Raw genomic sequence first — 9,669 nt, forward strand, 5'->3', positions numbered from 1 at the left:
TCTTACCAGGCCCCCACCTCCAACATTGGGGATCATATTTCAACATGAGATTTGTTGGGGGACACACACACAAAGTGTACCAAAAAGATAAAGGAAAGATTCGGAAACAGGTGGGGAAAATTACTTCACTTATGTAGGAAGGAGCAATGGGGAATCATGCCCTACCATTCATTCACCAACTCAGCATCTTGTTTTATAGACATGGAAACCAAGACCTAGAGATGAAGCCATGTCTCCAAGGGTTATATGGGGAGTGTAAGACTGCTAGGCTAGTCTGCTGGCTTCCAAGTGAGGTCTGGGATGTGGGGAAGGTTACAGGGAGACATATGCAAAGAGTAGAGAAAGATGTACATTGGCTGATGGCTGAAGACTACAGCAAGTTAAGACTGAATCTTGGACAATCTTAATATTTAAAAGAGATGAAAATGTGAAGCAGAGAGGATCAGATCAGTCTACTGTCCCCTCATGGAGACTGTGTATCTTTTAAACACTTTATAAGCAGCTAACTCAGTCTTCACTACAACTCTTACAAAGAAGGGATTATCATTCATTTTTTTACAGATGTGGGAACAGAGACTCAAGAATTTTCAAGTAATTTCTTCAATGTCTTGCAGTTACAAAGCGTTAGACTGCAATTCATATTCAGGTTTTTGATGCCAGAATCTTTGCTCTTAACACACACACGCACACACACACACACACAGAGAGAGAAAGAGAGATTGATTCAAGGAGGATGTGGTTAATAGAGTCAAATGCTGAAGAGAGGTCAAGAAGAGTGAGGAGAGGAAATGGTTTCAGAAATTGTGGTCTTACATGGAGAAAGTCCTTCAGCAATGTCCTTAGGCTGCTGAGTGGGACGGTTAGGAGCTCATATCTGCTGATTTGGGGAGCCTCTAAGACAAGTAGAATACTGGGACCACAGACAAGTGGAAATACGTGGTTGGATCTTGAAACCTTAAATTAGATGCAGTTTCAAACAGAATTTTGCTGGCTTAATCATCAACTTAAAGAAACCATAAGTGACCAGACTGACAATAGCTTTTGTCCAAGTCCAGGCAATGAAACGGAGAACATTGAAATGTTATGGATGATGCAGGTGCTATAAAGGAGACTGTAGAAAGACCGTTAAAGCGTTGTTCTCACATGCCTGTGTCAGCAGAAAGCAAAGGGGGTGTCAAGGAACATTTTTTTTTTAGTTTGTCTAACCTGAAGGTTCACTGAAAAATTAATGTGTTTGGTAGTAAGGAGCAATTAATGATCAATGAGCTTTTCCACCTGTGTTCTGTTCATTGGAAAAGGATGTTTCAATTTGGGCATCATAAATAGCAGTCTTTTTTTTTTCAAACAGCGTTTTAATGAGTAGAACATAAATAAATTCATTGCTTCCAAAAACAATACAGAGATTGAAGTGGCAGAGCACCAGGCAAGTTGCCTTTTGGGTTTTAAAAAACCCGATGTTTCATGACTACTGCAAGACCACGGCAGGGTTACAGGACAGGCTCTTTATTGAAGCCAGGTGTAAGCTGTCTGCTCTTCCTGGCGGGGAGGCTGTTTGGGCTGAGTATTTCCTGTGGTGGCTGCGCATTCTGGCCCAAGTCCCTGGTGCCACTAGTCTTCCCCACTACTCCCACAATCTCTTCTTGCCTTTTCTCCCTTTCTCCCCTCCTTCCCCGCTTACTCTTTCCCTCCCTTCCCAAGTCTACTTTCTTGAGGCAGTTCCATTCACACACTCTACCCAAAATGTTTAAAAAATTATTCATAATTCCACAATTCACCTCGTGTTATTGGACCCATGGCATGTTATTTATGTTCAGCGTGGCTACAGTAGAACTTGGACCCTGGAGTGATGGCATCTGGAGTGTTTCTGTTCACCCTTAGCTGAAAAGAAGCAGTGTTTGTAATTTTTGTCTGAGAATTCCTTCTTCTGTAAAATGGAACAACAGTTCCTGCCTTACCACAAGCTTGTAAGGAGAAAATTAAATGTGGTGTGTGAAAACCCCTAGGTCAGTGCCTGGCACATGGAAGGTGCTTGGTAAATATTGGCTACTGTGAACATAAATGTAAGACGGCTGATTCCCTCTACCCCTCCAAAACAAAAGAAGGTGCGTCCCTTCCTTAAAAGAAAAAAGTGAGAAAATCCTGAAACTAGGGGCAGAGAAATCAGGGAACTCAGAGCTCAAATATCTGTTATTGAAGCCAGCTGCTATGAAGCTGATATTATGGAAATTGGGAACTCTTGATTTTTTGGTAACAGCTTTAAGATATCATTGACATATGAAGGTTGTATATATTTAAGGCATACAACTTGATGTTTTGATATGTGTATACATTGTGAAATGATCACTGCTTTCCACGTAATTAACATATATTGCCTCTACAAAGTTATGCTTTTTTTTTTTTTTTTTGCTCTGTTGCCCAGGCAGGAATGCAGTGGTGCAATCCTAGCTCACGCTAACCTCAAACTCCTGGGCTCAAGCAATTTTCCCACCTCAGCCTTCTGCGTAGCTGGGACTACAAGTGCGTGCCACCTTGACTGGCTAAGTGTGTATGTGTGTGTGTGTGTATGTGGAGATAGGGTCTTGCCCTGTTGCCCAGGCTAGTCTCAAACTCCTGGCTTCAAACAATCCTCCCACCTCAGCCTCCCAAAGTACTGGGACTACAGGTATGAGCCGCTGTGCCTGGGCTGTAGTTACCATTTTTATACTTCATGACCAGCATCGCCCCATTTCACCTTCCCCCAAACCCTTGGCAACCACCATCCTACTATGAATTTGATTATTTTAAGTTCCACATGTAAGTGAAATTGTTCAGTATTTCTCTTTCTATGTCTCAGTTAGCATAATGACCTCCAGCTCCATCCATGTTGTTACAAATGACAGGATTTTATTTATTTTAAAAGGCCGAATAATATTCCATTGTGTATATGTCTATTATGAGAATTTTGAAGAAGTCTCAAGAGTAGTCAAGGAGAATCCTGGCTACAAGAAGATGATGTTTAATTATGGGCATTAAAGGCCGGGCACGGTGGCTCAAGCCTGTAATCCCAGCACTTTGGGAGGCCGAGGCAGGCGGATCACGAGGTCAGGAGATCAAGACCATCCTGGTGAACACGGTGAAACCCCGTCTCTACTAAAAATACAAAAAAATTAGCCGGGCGTGGTGGCAGGTGCCTGTAGTCCCAGCTTCCAGGGAGGCTGAGGCAGGAGAATGGCTTGAACCCGGGAGGCGGCGGAACTTGCAGTGAGCCAGGATCGCGCCACTGCACTCCAGCCTGGGCGACAGAGCGAGACTCCGTCTCAAAAAAAAAAAAAATTATGGGCATTAAATTGTCTAGTTAATTACCAAGGTCATCTGGAGAAAATCTGTGGGTAGATGGGATCAGGTTTTTGGGATTCAATCTGACACAAGACCCATTAATCAATGAGGCCAAAGCTCCCCAGTGACCTCCATATTGTCAAATCCACTATTTGCTTCTTGGTTCTTGCTTTAACTTGACTTCTAGAATTAACTGATGTTGGTGACCCTCTACCCCCTTAAATCAGTGACTGATATGACAAAATTCTCTTTTGATCTTATCTGTTTTGGGGGTTCTTAGTTGAATCCTCTTCTGTATAGTTTTTAAGAGCTGGTGTTGCCAAGGATTTGGGTCTTAGTCCTCTCCCATCTGTGTGGGCAACTGGATCAGTATCTTCACTTTTTTTTTTTTTTTTTTTTTTGAGTTGGAGTCTCTCTCTGTCAGGCTGGAGTGCAGTGGTGCGATCAAGGCTCACTGCAACCTCTGCCTCCTGGATTCAAGCGATTCTCCTGCCTCAGCCTCCCAAGTAACTGGGACTACAGGCACCCACCACCATGCCCGGTCAATTTTTGTGTTTTTAGTAGAGACGGGGTTTCACCATGTTGTCCAGGATGGTCTCGAACTCCTGACCTCAAGTGATCTGCCCACCTCGGCCTCCCAAAGTGTTGGGATTACAGGTGTGAGCCCCCCACCTGGCCGGTATCTTCACATTTAACCACCACCCATCTGTAGATGTTACCCAGCATAAAACTGTGCTGTCTTTGTAAGGAGGCTCTTTGAACTTAGCTCAGTCCAGTCGGCTGGTATGTCCACCCGTTCTTCCTGCTGTATGTCCTTTCAGCCCTTTCTCTTCTCTCCAGCCCCATGTAAGTGAGCCCCAGAGCTGCCTTAGGTAAGGTCTTCCTCATCTCATGTGTGGCAGAGCCAAGTATCCGTGTCTGAAACCCTGGCATCTACTTCGACTCCCTCTACCGCTTTGCCAACAATGTGCACTTTCTAAAATACGTGAGCTTTTAAAAAAATTCAACCTGATAGATTGTCCTCTAATACATGAATTTAATATGTTGATATTGTGATTATCACCATATTTGGACTTATTGTTAACATCTTAAAAATACATACATTTTAATTTCTTCCCAACTCTTTTTTTCTCTCCATTGCTTTGGAAACTATACATTAAACATTTTGGTAGATTACATCTTTACCATACATGAATTTTCTAATAACATCTAAAATTATTCATTCATTCTCCTTCCTCTATCTTCCTTATTTTTGTCACCTAGAATTTAAAATAAAAGAGTTATTTTTGACAGTAGTTAAATTATCAATATAATTTACCAGTTTCTTTGCTCGCCATTTTAAATAAATTTGTACTCCTTCTTTGTGATCCTTTTTCCTCTTGAGGAACTATTTTTCATTTAGTGAGTGTCCATAGGTGTTAAAAGTTCTTAGACTTCATATGTCTAAAAATATCTACCTCACCTTCTTCTTAACTGATAGTTTGAATAGGTAAAGAATAATTATTTTTCCTTAAGTTTTGATCACATCACTCTTCTGTCCTCTGATATTTATTGTTAATGATTGGAAGTCTGTTGCTGGTCTTACTGCTACTCTTGTGGATTGTCTTTTTCCCTGTTAGGTTTAACATTTTTTTCTCTATAGCAATGTTCTGTGGTTTCATTACAATGCGTCTAGTTAGGAATAGATATATTTGGTGCCCAGTGTTCACTATAAATCTGTGATTTTTTTCAATACTGGAAAATTATGAACTGTTAGTTCCTTCTATATATTTTTTCTTCACCAATTCTTCTATTCTTTCATTTTGGGGCTGCTGTCAGCCTTCTGTTGGAGTTCCTCAGTCTGTCCTCTGGGCTTCTGATGACCCTTTTCATGTCTTCCTTTTTATCTCCTGTGCTGTCTTCTGGGCAGTCTATGAGCTTTCAGTTTCAATGACGATTTATTTTATTTTCAGGACTAGTAGTTAGTTGCTTTTCAGAACCATATATTCTTTATTCATATCTGCTTTTTTTGGTTTGTTTCTCGTAGATGTAATTACTTCATCTCTTTGAGGGTTTTAAGCATGCTTCTTTTAAATAATTTTGAGATTGCTCAGGTGTTTCTATTTGGAGGGAGTAAATATTGCTGATCTTTGAGATTGTTGTCTAACTTTCTTCCTGTTAAATTTTCTTTAAAATTTAGGTTTATGTGCTCTTCCTGAGCAGCTCACCGCTCCCTATAGCTCTGGGTTGTTTTCCTCCCCAGTTAGTGGTTTTGACATTGCCTCTCTCTGGTTCCCAGGAACTCTGTTCTGGATCCAGGTTGAATGTTGGTGGATGGGCTCTTACTTCATGTAGTGGGGATACATATATGCAGCCTCTCAGCTGGTGGGGGGCTTCCCCTAGGATGGGGCTTCAGGACTGTGCCTGCTTCCTGCCGGTCCACTGGCCTATAGAAAGGCCAGTGTTCTAGCTTTTCCACCTCCTTTTACAAAGAAGGAAGCTCAGCACCATGCCTGGCTTCAGGTGGTGATCCTGACTTGGGTCCTCTGCCATATCTGGAAGGTTTTCTCGCTGTTACCCAAAAAGAATCAGACTTTGGCCATCAATGCCTTCTTGACCAAGAGACCAAGAGGCCCATGGTTTTGACAGTTTATTACTCTTTCTTTTTCATGGAAGTATTTGTCTGATTTTTCAGTGTGATTTTATTTTTATTGCAAACAAAAATATGTTTTACATATTATTGCTGTGTTTGGAGTAGAGATGGGGGGCCCACAACTTGAGCCCACAATGCCATCTTGCCAGGGAATATCTCTCCCCATTAATCTTTGTGTTCCCATGCTTGTCACATAGCAAGAGCTCGATGAATTTTGGTGGTTTGCTGTTACTGAGACATAGGCCTATTGGAGGCACAGAGGCCTGATGGTGAGAAAACCCCAATTACCACAAAGTCAGGGAAAGATCTGTCTGAGGCCCTCTTCTGTGACTTGGAGGCCTATCTCAGAAAGCTCTACTTCCTGGAAAGACTATCAGGGTGTTGAAGTGTCCTTGCTACTAGAGAGAGGACTTAGCCTTTTAGTGCAGAAAAGCATCCTCATCCACTTATGAGCCTTTCGTGTAGTGTTTAAAGAAAGTGTTGTCATTTGAGCTGATTTGTGGCCCATCAGAAGATTCAATATCCCCAAATTTGGATTCCTGGGCCAGTGGGTCAGTGTTTCTCTTCAGCAGGCTGCCTCAGTGGTAGAGACAGGAGCTGCATTGATTGTTGACAGGACACCAACCTGTGTGAAAAGCAGGTCTCACATAATCCGTCCAGATGATAATCTGCTTTAGGATCGACAGATGCCCTCTACGGAGAAAATAAGTCAGTAATGTGCTCCCAGCAGGAAACTTTGTCAGCGGGTTGTTAGAAGTAAAGGGTGTGATTACAATCTAACTTCAGTGTAACTCTGACTCTTCCGTGTGTTTTTGTCATTTATCTCATGAGTCATAAAAACATTTTGATGATTGCAGCAAAGTCTGTGGCTATTTAGCTCTACCACACTGGAAACGCTTTATCCAGTAATAGAAAGAGAGTGACACATTGTTATGTTCCAGAGATCCAGCCTCTGCTCTTTCTTTGTCTTTTATTGGAAACTTGTGAGATTTGGAAGACTGTTCCCTGGATGCATTTGGCATTCCAGTTTGCTGAGAGTTTCTACAGTTCTGGTTCACTGCTGGCTCAGGGTGGTGTGGGAGACCTTGGGTGTTTTTGCCTGTCCGGCATCCATTTCCATTCTTCTAGGAACTGGATGTTTCTGTCTGGTGGAGAACGTATTCCACAACAGGAGCCAGACCCACCCTGCCACAGAGGAGGCCACGTGACCCAGGAGTGGTTTAGATAGGGGCACATGACCCAAGCAGAGCCTTCCCAGGACCTTTCTGTTGGAACTGTTGGAAACTACTTTCATTCCACTGGAGTTCTGCGTTGGCAACCACCTTCCCACCTTTTGGAGAGCACCTGTCCAGCAGGTGCAGACAGAGGCACGTGTATGATGACATTGTCTGAGACCTTACGTCAGCCTTGCCCGAGGTCAAATGCATTCCAGTGAATAAACTCATGGATTTCTTTCTTGGTTTAAGCTAATTTGAGTTGAATTTCTGTCACTCAAGACTGAAAGTGTCCTGACCCTTATGTGTAGGAGTTAGGAGAAACCATTTAACAGAATTCTTGAGAGTATGCTCTATGTACCTCTTCACTCATTTCAAGCCCAGGCTACTTATGATGCATGCCTGGCCCTTAGGCACCCACAAGGTAGCTATTTATGTTGGGCAGTAGTTGACTTTTTGGGTGTCTAAGGTTTGAGTTTCTTTGATCAAGTAGTTTTGGAGGAACCAAATAGTCAAGACTGGGGAAAGGAGAGGAGGAAGAAGACCGTGAAGTAGGGCACCTACTGCTCCTAGGAGCCATCCAGGAACTGCAGTATTGTGTGCCTAAATGCAGGAAGGGCCAGCGACTGAGGATGTGCCTTCTAGATGCCTGCCACATTTCCTGCTCATTCACCCAAGCCTGCTGAAATATCAGTTTACCCAGAGAGTCAGCGTGCTTTTTCCAAAGTGACACCAATTGAGAACGCAAGTATCCCATTTTCCAGGCAAGTGCTCTATTTATCAGATCACACTTCCTTCCTGCCTTGAGAACAAAATAACCTAGCAGTCAGAAAGCACAACTGGGCTCAAGATTCTACAAACAACGGGAGAACATATCCTGTAGATAAACAGCACAGTGTGCGTGGTCTGTGTAGCTGGGAGCTCCTGTGGAACAGGTGGGCTTTCAGAAGTTCAAGAGAAGGAAGACAGGACAGAGAACCTCTGAGCTTGCCTCTTACCACCGAAAGTTGTAGAGGTTCTGACTCAGGGCACACAGGTGCAGTAAGACTGTGTGGGGCAGGAGGAACAGCAGGAGGAGAAGACATAGAAATCAGTAGAAGGCAAGGCTGAATGCGGGGACTGATTGCTGATTAGAATCTTGCTCTTCTCTTCTATGTGTTGTGTTCCAAGGGGACCCCTAAGTCTGAATATGGATTGGAATGGAAACCTTGAAACTGTCATTGAGGAGTGCAGCATGGCAGTGTTGGGGTGGGGGTTGCCAGGTGGATGGGATGGGGAGAGGAAGTGGTTTTGTGGGAGAACAAAAGAGAAGCAAGTGAAGATGGTTTCTTCACTAGAAGCTGCCCTCAAGGCGGGTAAGCGAGGCATGGAGCACTGGGCTTCTAGAAAGATCCTGGACCTTAGGCCCTGATCCAGGTGGAGCCCAGAGGGCTGAGATCAGAGGAAAGCTGCTGAGAAAGTGTGGGATTTCTTACCACAAGGCAGTCTCACTGCCCTGACCGGACCTGGCCACGATTGACATTTAGACAGAAAAGAGCATGCAGAGAACGCTGAGGAGCGTGGCCCACCCACGCGGTGTAGGAGGCAGACAGACACCTTTTGTCTGTGAGGCCGGTACACTCTGTGTGTCTTCCTCTAGTCTACAATCAAGTCCCTCAACCATCGCTGGCTTTTAATCCAAAAACTCATCTGTGGGAGATTGGTTCAGCGCCTACGTGCTGCCTGTCAGCTCAGGGCCAGGGCAAAGCCAAGCAGGGCACAGGCGTGGCTTCTGCTCCCACCTTTCTGGCTCCTCCATGCCCTTTAATTCGCTGCATCAGGTTCCCCTTTTTAAGAGCCTAATGACTGAGGTGTGTGCACATCTTGTATTCCTGACCAAGGAAAAACTCTGTGTTCTGTCTGTGGCACGTCAGCATCCTCCCCCGTCTCCTGTTGCCAGCCTCTGCCCTGCCCAGTGCAGTTCAGCTGGCTGGCTGGCGCCGACAGGAAGCCTTCTGGTTGCCCCCGGCTGATCAAGGTCTTCCCTCCACACCCCAGCCCTGCTCCCAAATGGGGAAAGTTTTTGGAGACCCTCAAAATAATTATTCACTCCATTAATTAGATGTGTAAAAAGGGTGGGGAATATTACTCTAGGAACGAGTTAGAGACCCTTGTGGTGTCAGAGAAAGGACTAAATGGACAACGAACCCACATTATAAATTATTTATTTCATCCATTTGGTCTGAACAACAGATATGTCCATGTGGAAACCAGAGCTCAAAAATCAGAATCAAAGGACTGACCACCATAGCCCACAAGTACCCTCTACATTGCTGACCCCCTAGTATGTCATTAAAATAATTAAAAATAAAGAGGCTGGGTGCAGTGGCTCATGCCTGCAGTCCTAGCAGTTTGAGAGGCCAAGGCCGGAGGATGACTTCAGGTCAGGAGTTCAAGACCAGCCTGGTCAACATAGTGAGACTCAAGCCCTATGATTTTTTTTTTTAGAGACAAGAAAATAAAGAAAAG

The sequence above is a fragment of the Macaca mulatta genome, chromosome 17 (genome assembly GCF_049350105.2).
Source record: "Macaca mulatta isolate MMU2019108-1 chromosome 17, T2T-MMU8v2.0, whole genome shotgun sequence".
In the NCBI taxonomy this organism is placed as follows: domain Eukaryota; kingdom Metazoa; phylum Chordata; class Mammalia; order Primates; family Cercopithecidae; genus Macaca; species Macaca mulatta.